We start from the raw sequence: 13,736 nt of genomic DNA, 5'->3' as shown, positions 1-13,736 counted from the left end.
GATCAAGATTTTATTTTATTTTATTGTTTTGGATTTATTCAACCTTAATCAAATGCATTATTATAAATCACAATGCTGAATACAAACAGGAAGCCTATAACAAATACTCAGGGGGAATCTGCTTTAGATTAGTATGTGAAGACTCTGTATAGGAAGTTGAAGAAAGTGTTTTTGTGATTATTATATAATGTTTTATATTAATACTAGCATTAGAAGTAGTTTTGTATACAGACTGAGCAGATTCGAGTTAGCAGGACAAGTAAAGGGTCAACAAGGTCGATTTGTTAGAAACTCCTGTCAGTAATGAAAGATTACACAGTGCCAAAATAGCCTACAGCTGTCTGCTGAGAATTTGTTTATGACTTAATCGTTTCTCCAGATAGGCAGGAATTGTTTCTGTTAAAGAACGATTGACACTAGGTAAATGACGACCGTGGGATCGCATCTTCCTAGTGCACATCAAAGACGGACATCTGCTTTGGATCCATCACCTCTTCACGGGAGGACAGATCGTAAAACGGACCCGGACCTGTATCTTCTGATTGGATGAACGGCCATAAGATGTTACGTCATTTTTCCTATAAAGTTGTACTCATGTTTGTAAACATTAAGTCTCACTGAAGGAATTATTTCTGACGTGGAGCTTCCGAGCCGGCTCGATTAAAGTTCTATTTGCTTTATCTCCGCGACTTCTCCACTTATTTCCCACACGGTTCTACAACTTGGCGTCACGAACGAGGATCTGAACTTGCCTCCACTCCCGGGACCAAAGCAAGGGTGAGTACCTTTAAAAATTACCACCCTGTATATTTAGATTTGATCTCAGGATTGTGTTTGGCTGTCAGATTGTAATTTATAGAGAACCTGTGGAGAGGTAGAGGTAAAACAAATAGAAAGGTTGACTGTACAGCGGAGGTTCACAGTAGGGTGAACTCCAAGTAAGACAGATCTGCGGGGAGAGATACCAAAGGAACCTAAAGGTACGACGAGGCCTGCTGAGCCCCAAGTTAAGCAAGGAAATCCTTGTACGCCAGGGCCAGAGTTAGTGGCAGTCAATAACCAGACGGAACCGGAGGTACTGTAAAGTCCAACGATATAGCCCCATCGTTGGCAAAGATAGGGTTGGCATTATGGCATTACAAGACGTGTCTATATGTGAATACCTACAAGAGAAGTTTAAGAAACTTCAACTTAAGATGGAAATGGCAGGATGGGATCCTAACTGGGTTCCCAAACAGCATAGAGAATGGTGGAATAAGGAAAAGAGAGAGAAAACCAATAAAGCTTCCGTAATCCTTTGTCAATATAGTGCGAAATTAGAGAAGAAACTAATCGCAATGGATAAGGAAAATACAGCAACAATAAAAGAATTAAAAGAGAAAGTCGCTAAGATGCAAATAGAGATAAATAATGAGAAAATAATTAGAAATGAGGAAGAGAAAAATAAAGAACGAACTAATAATGTAGGGAAACGATGCGCAAGTGCCCTGGGGGCACATATAGAAGGCGATGAACCTGACTGGGACGATTTAGACCGAAAAGCCTGGGAACATGAATGCGAAAAATATGGGGGATGTGGATTTGGTGCTTCTGCCCCTCCACCATATAAACATTCAGACAACCCCACTGATAATAGAACAGAGTCTAAACTTTACCCAGATTTGAGTTCATTCAAGTCAGAGAAAGTAAAATTAGCACCTATAGAGACGCGCACTAGGCAACACCGCGATGCCGACAGACAATTTTATGCATTAACAACGTCGGTGCATCGCCCCTTCACACCCGGAGAGAAACACACAATATTAAGCGATCTTCCAAAACTTAAACCCAATCATGGGAATCTGGATTTCTGGGAAAAATTTTATGAGATGTTAGATGTACACCAAATGCACGCTAGAGACGTACATATAATAATTAAAACTAAATGTGCAAGGCCAATCTGGGACTGGTTAACCGCCGCCCAGCAGGATGGTACCTGGATAACAGCTGGAAATGATAATAATAATCTAAGGATCACTAACTTCATCACGGCTGTAAAGACAGCTCTCGGAGCAGGACAGGAAAATTGGGGTATAGTCTGTGGCCTCGTACAGAAGCCAGGAGAGACTTGCTACGATTATGCGGAACGAAAGTACACTACTTTTAGAGAATACTCCGGAATGCCAGACACCGAACGTGATAATGCGATCTTTTTAAAATTACTAAAAGAAGGGTTTAGTAAAGCACACCAAGACATCCTCAATATGGGTGTGCCTGTAGGAAACACATATCAGCAGATTGTACAATGGGCTTCAGAGGTAGAAAACAAGCAGTCAAAAGCTAAAATAAATGCTGTGGCAGCTATATCTGCCATAACACAAAACGGAGGTAAATGTTACAACTGCGGAAAAATAGGACATGTCGCTAAAGACTGTCGGTCTAAATCAACCCACCCTAAGTGCAGTTTCTGTGGGAGGACAGGGCACATGGGAGACAAGTGCTGGAAGGCAGGCGCTCCAGGCGAACACGAAGCGCCCTGGAATCAGACCAAGACAAACCCTGGTCAGCCCAGAGGAAACGCGGAGCTTCTGCAGATCATCCAAGATCTGACAGAGAAACTAAATAGGAAATAGGTCGCCTCGGCCCCCGAGGTCGGTACAGCGGAAGATCCCCACCTCCACATAACCGCACTGTTAGGGGGTCGGCAGTGTGCAGATCTCCCCCTCCCACTGACTAAACGCAGACTACAGATCTCAGGTGTAGGCGGCGCATGTATCACAGCCACACTCAACACACCTCAACTTCTAGAAATAGGCGATCTCCTAATACCAGTGTCTTTTTGGGTTTGTAAAAACCCAGAGGGGACAATATTAGGCATAGATATCCTTAGAGAAGTATCTAGTATCTCACTCACACCGTCAACATCTCATATATGGCCAGACACACCACTTGGACACGTGTGTCAGGCATTTCCTGATGTTTGGGCAACACATAAACAAGATTGTGGTCTGGCACAAATTGAACCTATAGTTATCCCAGGTCCAGTACACAAAGCACATAAACAGTATCCTATTAAACCAGAAGCTTTTACGGCAGTTCAGACAATTATTCAAACATTGCAAAATGAAGGAATAATACGCGAAACACATTCAACCACTAATTCTCCAATCTGGCCAGTACTGTATGCAACAAACAGTACACATGGACTAGAGTGCCACAGGGATTTCACAACAGCCCGACACTCTTTCACCAGGCAATGGCCAAGACTTTAGAAGGAATGGATCTGACACCCTGGGATAGTTTAATCATCCAGTATGTGGATGATCTTTTGATTGCATCTCCTGATGAGACCGCACACTTAGGCGCATTAATTACAGTCCTCGGTGTCTTACAAAAAGCAGGATTTAAAGCAATCCCTAAGAAAGCACAAATAGGCCTAACTAAGGTTAAATATCTCGGACACAACATTTCACAAAGACAAAAATCTATGACGCATAATAGGCAAGAAGCCATTCTAAATATGCCAAAACCACATAATGTGCAGGCATGCGAGCCGATTGTAATGAACACACAGTTGATTCTGCATACAGGACACACGTTAGTTGAGTTATTACACACCGGCAAATTGCGTTCAGTCTCCGATAGTAGACGAGCTAGATGGGAAGCTGTTTTGCTCCCCAGAGATAAATCCATACAAATAATAAAAGACACACGAGTAAACCCAGCAGATGGGATGTTAGGGGAGGGAGAAGAGCATACATGCTCTGAGCTGGTGCTCCAGGAGGACCACAGTCGCTTCCTAGAAAACCCCCTCACAGACCCTGACTTGGAACTATATGTTGATGGATCCAGGAAAATAATAGATGGAATCCCCCACACTGGGTGGACGGTGGTATTGGATGACAGCACCGTTGTAAAATCTGGATCCCTGCCAGGACACTGTTCAGCCCAAGTGGCAGAACTCGTAGCGTTGACTGAGTCATTAAAAATAGCGGAAGACATTAAAGTTAATATTTTCACTGACAGTCGCTATGCATTTGGAGTAGTACACGACTATATGGCAACCTGGGAACGTAGAGGGTTTATAACAACAGCAGGAGAAGTAATCAAAAATTATGAGTATGTTATAGCCCTAGCTGAGGCAGCACACCTTCCAGAAAAGGTAGCAGTAGTTAAAGTGAAAGCTCATCAGAATCTTTCTGATGATGGATGCCTGCGCACCCGTGGGAATCACTTTGCAGACCTAGCTGCGAAAAAGGCAGCAGAGACAGGCAGTTATGTGACGTTAGCAGGATTCCCCTGCTCTAGTAAACTTGCGAGTATCCTAGAACCAGAAACTACTGACCTCGCACAGCTACAGAAAGACTGTGAGGAGAATGAAGTACAAGAGTGGGTTAAGGGAGGTGCAGTACACTCAGACGGTTTGTGGTGAAGTCCTAACTTACAATGTGTATTAGCACCCCAGTGTATTAGGTCAAAGCTTCTGGACCAGTACCATGGCCCAGCTCACATGGGTCGCAAGGCCATGTTAACTCAATTGCGTGAATACTGGTGGTGGCCTGGCATAGGCAGGGACACTGCGAAGTGGTGTCAACAGTATATTCCTTGCGCACAAGTAAACCCAGGTAAACCGATCAAAGTCACTAAATCACACCAGCCCCGGCCTCGAGGTCCGTGGGAAAATATTCAAATTGACTTTAAAGAACCCCTGACAAAATTTAATGGGAAATCCTATTGCTTGGTAATAATTGACCATTTCACAAAATGGGTTGAGGCTTTCCCCTGCAGGGACTGCTCTGCCACCACTGCAGCACGAGTCCTAGCAACTGAGGTTATTCCTCGATGGGGTGTGCCCCGTCAAATGGACTCAGATCAAGGGACTCATTTCACTGGTAAGGTAATGAAGGAAGCATGTTTACTGCTAGGGGTAAAACAACGATTTCATATACCTTATCACCCTCAGAGTTCAGGCTTAGTGGAGCGCACTAACCGGACACTGAAGGAAAGTTTGGCAAAAGCCCTGTTAACTACAGGCAAGGGATGGACAGCTCCCCGCTGTGCTGTATAAAGTTAGAGCGTCACCTAACGTCACCTAGTACTCAGCTTTCTCCACATGAGTTAATGACAGGGAGAGCTATGCAACTCCCTGCTGGCATCTGGGGTCCCATTCATCCCAGTGCTCCATTCAAAGACTATCTTAAACAGTATGTGGCACAGCTATGTACACACTTAAAAAAACTTAGATCACAAGCACGTGATCTCCAGTCCCTCAGAGACTTGGAACTCAAAGAGGAAATGCCAACAACACTTCCTGAGGTTGGTTCACAAGTAATGTGTAAAATAATCCCAAGCAGACCAGTGCTCAGGCCCAAATGGACAGGACCGCATAATGTCCTTCTTTCTACAGACACTTCGGTCTGTATTGACGGACAGGAGGGGGGTACTAGATGGAAACATTGGTCACAAGTTAAAAATTATAATCCAGGAGAACTGTGTACTAAACCTTTATCTTTTTTCATTCCTAGGAAAGCAACAGTTGCAGATTTCCTGAATTTTGAGAGACATTCCCCTAACTGGTAAAGGTTTTGTCCCCCTACAGGTACTAAGAGATAATCCAGCATGAAGACGACTGTGTACACTACAGTATTTGGACTGATCTGCCTGTCCTTGGTTGAATCATGGACAGATAACAAATTTATCCAAATGACACGCACCTATGGAAATGCCCTTAATAAAACAAAATGTTGGGTTTGTTCCCACATTCCACACAACACTAAGAAAGGGGTTCCAATGATCCCCATTCCAATTCCAGTATTTTCTAATTATTCACAACTTAGAGTTGCCTCTAATGTACGGTATGCATATGATTATGCCTTAGGCATCACAGGAGAATGGTACTTTAGACCAAAGATGGATCAGAATAGAAGAGATTTTAAAATGCCATATATTTACTTGGCTCACAGTAACAAAGGATCTGTGTGTGTTTCATACTATAACCAAACCATGCAATCCCAATTTATAGGTAATAGTACTTGTAATCACACTGTGGCTATCGATGGTCTTGACTTTAGGTATCAGACTTGTCGATTTTACGCTCCATGGAATGGGACTTATTGGATATGCGGCATGCGGGCATATTGGGAACTTCCTTGTAAGTTCACAGGTTCTTGTTATTTCGGATTTGTGGTGCCAGCTTTGCGCCACACTGAAGATAAATACCTTCCAGATATAGAACAATTTACTCACCCTAAACGTGAGATAGGGGAAGGAGACAGGTTTGCTTCCATACTATTTCCTATGTATGGAGTCGGAAGAGCAATAAAGGAAATCAGATTAGTAGCTGGTATATTAGAAACATTAAGTATTTCTACAACTGAAGTTCTCAGCAATTTAACAACTGAAATAGTGGCTATGCGAACTGTTGCCCTCCAGAACAGGCTAGCTCTAGATTTCTTGCTAGCAGCACAAGGAGGGACATGTGCCATTATAGGGCAGGAATGCTGTACTTACATACCAGATAACTCTGAACACATTGATAATCTTATAGAGCACATTAGGAAAGCAACTACAAAGATACACCAGTCCTCTGGAGGAAAAACCCTCTGGGGATGGCTTGCTGATTCCTTTGGTAATCTGGGTATGATTGTGTTACAAGGATTGATATCGGTAGTTACTATTCTGCTATGTCTGTATGTTTCTTTTTTATGTCTTAAATACACTGTTCAAAGAGCATCTCAACAACTTTGTAAACCTCATAATGTATCTACTATGGTTACAGCTGCAATTAAAACACCCTCGTTGGCAGACTTTCTCTAAATTTCTACTAAACGACACCGTTCCTCACTCGGGAGGAGCAAAACTCACACACCCATTGACACAAATCTTATTCTATCCCCTTGGTTCTGGAGGCTCCATGTGACTGAGGACAAATGGATTTAGTATCAAAGGCAATAAACCTCATGACTCAAGGAAAACCAAAGGATGCAATGGAAAGATACTATTACAAAAGTCACTCTGCTCCATGAGACGCCTTCAGGACATTCTGTACATTCACATTTAGGGACACACACTTATCGCTCTCCCCGACAGCAGGGACACCCTTACACTCACCGTACACACATATACACCCCACGGGGAAGGGTTGGGATGAAGGAGCTGAAAACGCAGCGTCAAATCTTCCTAACCCCTAAGGGGATTTGCTTGTAACTGATAAACATAACTTTTTGGCTTCTTTCCACTTTGCTCTATTGCAAAACAGCAGGGAATGAAGACTCTGTATAAGAAGTTAAAGAAAGTGTTTTTGTGATTATTATATAATGTTTTATATTAATACTAGCATTAGAAGTAGTTTTGTATACAGAGCAGATTCGATTTAGCAGGACAAGTAAAGGGTCAACAAGGTCGATTTGTTAGAAACTCCTGTCAGTAATGAAAGATTACACAGTGCCGAAATAGCCTACAGCTGTCTGCTGAAAATTTGTTTATGACTTAATTGTTTCTCCAGATAGGCAGGAATTGCTTCTGTTAAAGAATGATTGACACTAGGTAAATGACGACCGTGGGATCGCATCTTCCTAGTGCACATCAAAGACGGACATCTGCTTTGGATCCATCACCTCTTCACGGGAGGACAGATCGTAAAACGGACCCGGACCTGTATCTTCTGATTGGATGAACGGCCATAAGATGTTACGTAATTTTTTCCTATAAAGTTGTACTCATGTTTGTAAACTTTATAGGAAAAAACATGATATGAAGCTATGGTTTATGTAGTTTTTCGGAAACTCTATACAGACTCCAGCATAAAGAAAGCCACCCATTGTGTCTGTGTCAGTCAAGTGCTGTATTGATCCCACACTAATCTGCTTTAAATGCTCTTCTTTTCAGTTTCAGCTGTAGGTGTACTGGCCTGTGATGAAATGCAGCCAAAGAATAATCCAATCTTCAGATTTTATTCAGGCGTGTAATGAGGTAAGTAGACTGAAAAGTTTCATTATTATTATTATTATTATTATTATTATTATTATTATTATTATTATTATTAATAATAATAATAATAATAATATTTGTATGCTTTATCTGCATCAGACGCCTTTTACAGTGGTTCCTGCAGGTGTATACAAGAAACCCTTAACCACAATTCTCAGTTTCACAATTTTGCTGTTGTTATATGTAATAAATACTAAATATACAACAACATGTTCTTTACACAGAGTCCCCATGAACTGCATAGGCGTTTTTAAGAGACCATGTTCAGAGTTGGAAATTAGTTCTCAGTAATCTTTTTAAGGAGGAGAAAGAGAGAGGGTCACGGGTGGTTCAGGGACCTTGAGTTTTATTATTATTATAACTGATTTGTCTGTGCCGTTCTTTTTCTAGAGTTCATCGGAGGCTGCAGTAATCAAGACCATTCCAGCCATGCTCTATTGAACCAAGAAACTGTGTAATCGCCTGTATACTAGAAACAGTGAGAAGGCTGTTAGACTAAATAAAATCCCTGTCCACAAAGCTGTGTTCCTGTCTGTCATTACCAGTGCTGAGACCATCCTGTGTCTGTAAGGAAGGGTGTTGACAATGTTGTGTAACTGTACACTCATAGAACTGGGCTCACACGACATTGTGCAGAAGTGGCGGCTGGTGACTCAAACAATTGGGGTGGACAGGAGGAAAACCAATCCACTGCGTCATGTTATTTTACACTAGTTGGCTACTTAGCTCTACTTACTTATGTTCCGGTTGTGTTATGTTCTTATGTTCAAATGTAGCAGTAATCCAACTAGCAACCTAATGCAGACTTACTATACAACTAAGATAAGGTAATGCACCCGAAGTTTATCCCCATCTTATCCCCATCTAAGGAACAAATATCACATTATCATGTATCATATTACAACACAAAGGATGAATATAAAAAAGGGGCCAGGTGAACGAGAGGGAAAGACACATGTAAACACTGCGTGCTCTGGATGTGGATGAACCTCGTGTGTCACTAGAAGCCAGAAGTCAGTCCCATTAGCGGTGACACAGCACCCAGTACGTTACAGTAGGAAGTTTACACAACACCCTCTGATTTAAAAAGGAAAAGCAAAAACCACGAAAATCTGGAATTATCAAAAACAAAGCAGAGATGAAGTGTGTTATGAGTTCGTCTGCATGTGGGAGGGTTCCACTCACTTTACAGGTTGGGAAACTATCTCCATAGCTGGCCTATTGTTGCATCCAAGAGCAAGACAGAAGTCAAAGCCAACACCAGCAAGCTAGCCAACACTAGCAAGCTACTATAAAAGAAAGGGAAATGTAAATCTGAAAAGTCTAAATGTGGTTTGCAATTTGCACTTATAATTTTTATTTTCTAATGTGGTACTGTATCTATCGCTGTCTATCGCTTTACCACGAGTTTGTCACACTCACATACGATACAGTGGTAGAGAATTGAAGATGAAATTTGGAAATTATCATTGGACGAACACGATGTCAATATTGTATTCTGGTTGTTGATTGGTTATGGAGGACGTCCTCCCTTGGAGCATCATTTTACGTGTCTTGGCCAATAACAGATTAGCATGAAAAAAAGGAAGTACATTAAATTGATAGAAGAGATCCCGCCCTAAGGAGGACAGCAGGAGCCCGTCATCCTCTGCCCCCCACCACCACTTCACACAAATGAAGCATTTAAATCAGAATTTCAATAAGGTTTATTCCAAAGAAGAGAGAAATTATTTTATAAATTTTCCTGAGATTTGGTAATGGTTTATTTCAACCAATTACTCTTTTTTATAGCTTGATTTCACTCTTGCCTCTCACAAATGGAGGAGGAGCAACCTCCTCTACCTCTGTAGACCAGCCTCTTCTGTGTGCAGCCTTTTCAAAATCAAACAAGAACTTCGCTGTACGATTCTTGAAGAAACTCTGGCCAATTTGACGTCATAGGTGTACTTTGTCAAAGTCACACTGAATATTGTATTCTCTCACTTTACTGATTTCTGGAGACCCACATTGTTTTTTGTTGCCCTGGATAAGGGCGTCTGCCAAGAAATATAAATAATAATAATAATAATAATAATAATAATAATAATAATAATAATAATAATAATTGCTCCTGTAGTCTGTGGCATTGAGTTTTCAATGTTGCCTATAAACACTTTGGATGTTTCTATTGTAAGGAAAGCACACATTTGCTATCAACATTGATTTCAGTTATTTGAAGCATTGAATAAGCTTAGCTGGTGCCTCCTTGAAATCATATTATAAATTCTTGTTTGTGGAAAAACAATATTAACATTTCAATAAGCTCTATAAAAACGAATAAAAAAACATCTCCGGATCTACTCTTGCTTCATAACAGGGCATTTCAAAATGTTCATTATTACAATCATAACTAAGGCCCTACCAAATTCAAGACCATGAAAAACGTGTCACGGACCGTGAAATATGGTCTCATCCGTGAAATGTTAAAAATAACATGAAATCCAATGTAGTAGTGTTACATGTTCCAGACGCGATTCATATTCTGTTTCGTTAAGTAGAAAAAAAGAAAGGTGATTAATTGGACAGGATTAATTGATTGACAGTTCTTAGATGCAAATAACACTCAGGGCTCAACTCACTGATTGGTAGATATGGGCATCTGGGGTGGGTTTATATCATAGTAATTTCAATTCGTAGTCTACTGTAAAAAAAGTGAAATTATTTCAAAATGAGTGTCCAAAGCAAGTCAAAAACCTCTACAGTGATTACTGCAGCAGATCGTGTCGAAGAATTTGGAAGTCAGATTCTACATGCCGATGGTGGTATACCGTTTTGTACAAGCTGCAATGTTTTCGTTGGATCACACGCGACGGGCATCGATTCGGCGCCACTTAGATTCAGAAAGTCATCGAAGCACAAAGAGGCCAGCAGATTGCAATGCATTGGTAAATGACAAGGTAAGAAAACAAGACTTTTTAAGAAGACGACACACAGCTCTGACAGCCGTCATCTCGCTACAATGGAACTTGTGGATGCATTTGCAAGTGCTAATATACCGTTGGGAAAACTTGGTCACCCACAACTGCGTGAATTCATTCAAAAGAATGTCATTCAATGTCATTGAATTGCATTCAAAATGCAGGTTGTTTACCATGAGCAAAGAAACTACGACAGGATTACCTTCCTAAAGTTTTTCGTGCACATTTTGAGGAAATTAAGTCTCTAATTAATTTATGCGAGTCGTTTGGAATTGTTAATGACGAGTCCACTGACGATTGAACTACGTTCTGCATGTTCTGTTTGATTGTATTTCTGACAAGACTGAAAATGTACAAATTAAATCGGGGGATCAAGAAGTTGCACTCGCCAGTAATTACTTGGGATTCGTAGCTGGTATATTAGAAACATTAAGTATTTCTACAACTGAAGTTCTCAGCAATTTAACAACTGAAATAGTGGCTATGCGAACTGTTGCCCTCCAGAACAGGCTAGCTCTAGATTTCTTTCTAGCAGCACAAGGAGGGACATGTGCCATTATAGGGCAGGAATGCTGTACTTACATACCAGATAACTCTGAACACATTGATAATCTTATAGAGCACATTAGGAAAGCAACTACAAAGATACACCAGTCCTCTGGAGGAAAAACCCTCTGGGGATGGCTTGCTGATTCCTTTGGTAATCTGGGTATGATTGTGTTACAAGGATTGATATCGGTAGTTACTATTCTGCTATGTCTGTATGTTTCTTTTTTATGTCTTAAATACACTGTTCAAAGAGCATCTCAACAACTTTGTAAACCTCATAATGTATCTACTATGGTTACAGCTGCAATTAAAACACCCTCGTTGGCAGACTTTCTCTAAATTTCTACTAAACGACACCGTTCCTCACTCGGGAGGAGCAAAACTCACACACCCATTGACACAAATCTTATTCTATCCCCTTGGTTCTGGAGGCTCCATGTGACTGAGGACAAATGGATTTAGTATCAAAGGCAATAAACCTCATGACTCAAGGAAAACCAAAGGATGCAATGGAAAGATACTATTACAAAAGTCACTCTGCTCCATGAGACGCCTTCAGGACATTCTGTACATTCACATTTAGGGACACACACTTATCGCTCTCCCCGACAGCAGGGACACCCTTACACTCACCGTACACACATATACACCCCACGGGGAAGGGTTGGGATGAAGGAGCTGAAAACGCAGCGTCAAATCTTCCTAACCCCTAAGGGGATTTGCTTGTAACTGATAAACATAACTTTTTGGCTTCTTTCCACTTTGCTCTATTGCAAAACAGCAGGGAATGAAGACTCTGTATAAGAAGTTAAAGAAAGTGTTTTTGTGATTATTATATAATGTTTTATATTAATACTAGCATTAGAAGTAGTTTTGTATACAGAGCAGATTCGATTTAGCAGGACAAGTAAAGGGTCAACAAGGTCGATTTGTTAGAAACTCCTGTCAGTAATGAAAGATTACACAGTGCCGAAATAGCCTACAGCTGTCTGCTGAAAATTTGTTTATGACTTAATTGTTTCTCCAGATAGGCAGGAATTGCTTCTGTTAAAGAATGATTGACACTAGGTAAATGACGACCGTGGGATCGCATCTTCCTAGTGCACATCAAAGACGGACATCTGCTTTGGATCCATCACCTCTTCACGGGAGGACAGATCGTAAAACGGACCCGGACCTGTATCTTCTGATTGGATGAACGGCCATAAGATGTTACGTAATTTTTTCCTATAAAGTTGTACTCATGTTTGTAAACTTTATAGGAAAAAACATGATATGAAGCTATGGTTTATGTAGTTTTTCGGAAACTCTATACAGACTCCAGCATAAAGAAAGCCACCCATTGTGTCTGTGTCAGTCAAGTGCTGTATTGATCCCACACTAATCTGCTTTAAATGCTCTTCTTTTCAGTTTCAGCTGTAGGTGTACTGGCCTGTGATGAAATGCAGCCAAAGAATAATCCAATCTTCAGATTTTATTCAGGCGTGTAATGAGGTAAGTAGACTGAAAAGTTTCATTATTATTATTATTATTATTATTATTATTATTATTATTATTATTATTATTAATAATAATAATAATAATAATATTTGTATGCTTTATCTGCATCAGACGCCTTTTACAGTGGTTCCTGCAGGTGTATACAAGAAACCCTTAACCACAATTCTCAGTTTCACAATTTTGCTGTTGTTATATGTAATAAATACTAAATATACAACAACATGTTCTTTACACAGAGTCCCCATGAACTGCATAGGCGTTTTTAAGAGACCATGTTCAGAGTTGGAAATTAGTTCTCAGTAATCTTTTTAAGGAGGAGAAAGAGAGAGGGTCACGGGTGGTTCAGGGACCTTGAGTTTTATTATTATTATAACTGATTTGTCTGTGCCGTTCTTTTTCTAGAGTTCATCGGAGGCTGCAGTAATCAAGACCATTCCAGCCATGCTCTATTGAACCAAGAAACTGTGTAATCGCCTGTATACTAGAAACAGTGAGAAGGCTGTTAGACTAAATAAAATCCCTGTCCACAAAGCTGTGTTCCTGTCTGTCATTACCAGTGCTGAGACCATCCTGTGTCTGTAAGGAAGGGTGTTGACAATGTTGTGTAACTGTACACTCATAGAACTGGGCTCACACGACATTGTGCAGAAGTGGCGGCTGGTGACTCAAACAATTGGGGTGGACAGGAGGAAAACCAATCCACTGCGTCATGTTATTTTACACTAGTTGGCTACTTAGCTCTACTTACTTATGTTCCGGTTG

General features: G+C 40.8%; 2 long non-coding RNA genes across 2 annotated transcripts; both read left to right on the top strand.

The window, feature by feature from the left end:
- The first annotated feature begins 758 nt into the window (after window positions 1-758).
- LOC136752395 (uncharacterized) lies at window positions 759-8,487 on the top strand. The gene is made up of 3 exons (XR_010817302.1): window positions 759-777; window positions 7,867-7,950; window positions 8,359-8,487. It is a non-coding gene; the product is annotated as an uncharacterized LOC136752395 (long non-coding RNA).
- A 2,980-nt stretch (window positions 8,488-11,467) lies between these two features.
- On the top strand, window positions 11,468-13,505 carry LOC136753998 (uncharacterized). The gene is made up of 2 exons (XR_010817476.1): window positions 11,468-12,968; window positions 13,377-13,505. It is a non-coding gene; the product is annotated as an uncharacterized LOC136753998 (long non-coding RNA).
- The last annotated feature ends 231 nt before the right edge of the window (window positions 13,506-13,736 follow it).

Source organism: Amia ocellicauda, chromosome 7 (genome assembly GCF_036373705.1).
Source record: "Amia ocellicauda isolate fAmiCal2 chromosome 7, fAmiCal2.hap1, whole genome shotgun sequence".
Taxonomy (NCBI): domain Eukaryota; kingdom Metazoa; phylum Chordata; class Actinopteri; order Amiiformes; family Amiidae; genus Amia; species Amia ocellicauda.
Note: the sequence above shows the minus strand (reverse complement) of the source record. Positions and strands in the feature narration are given on the sequence as shown.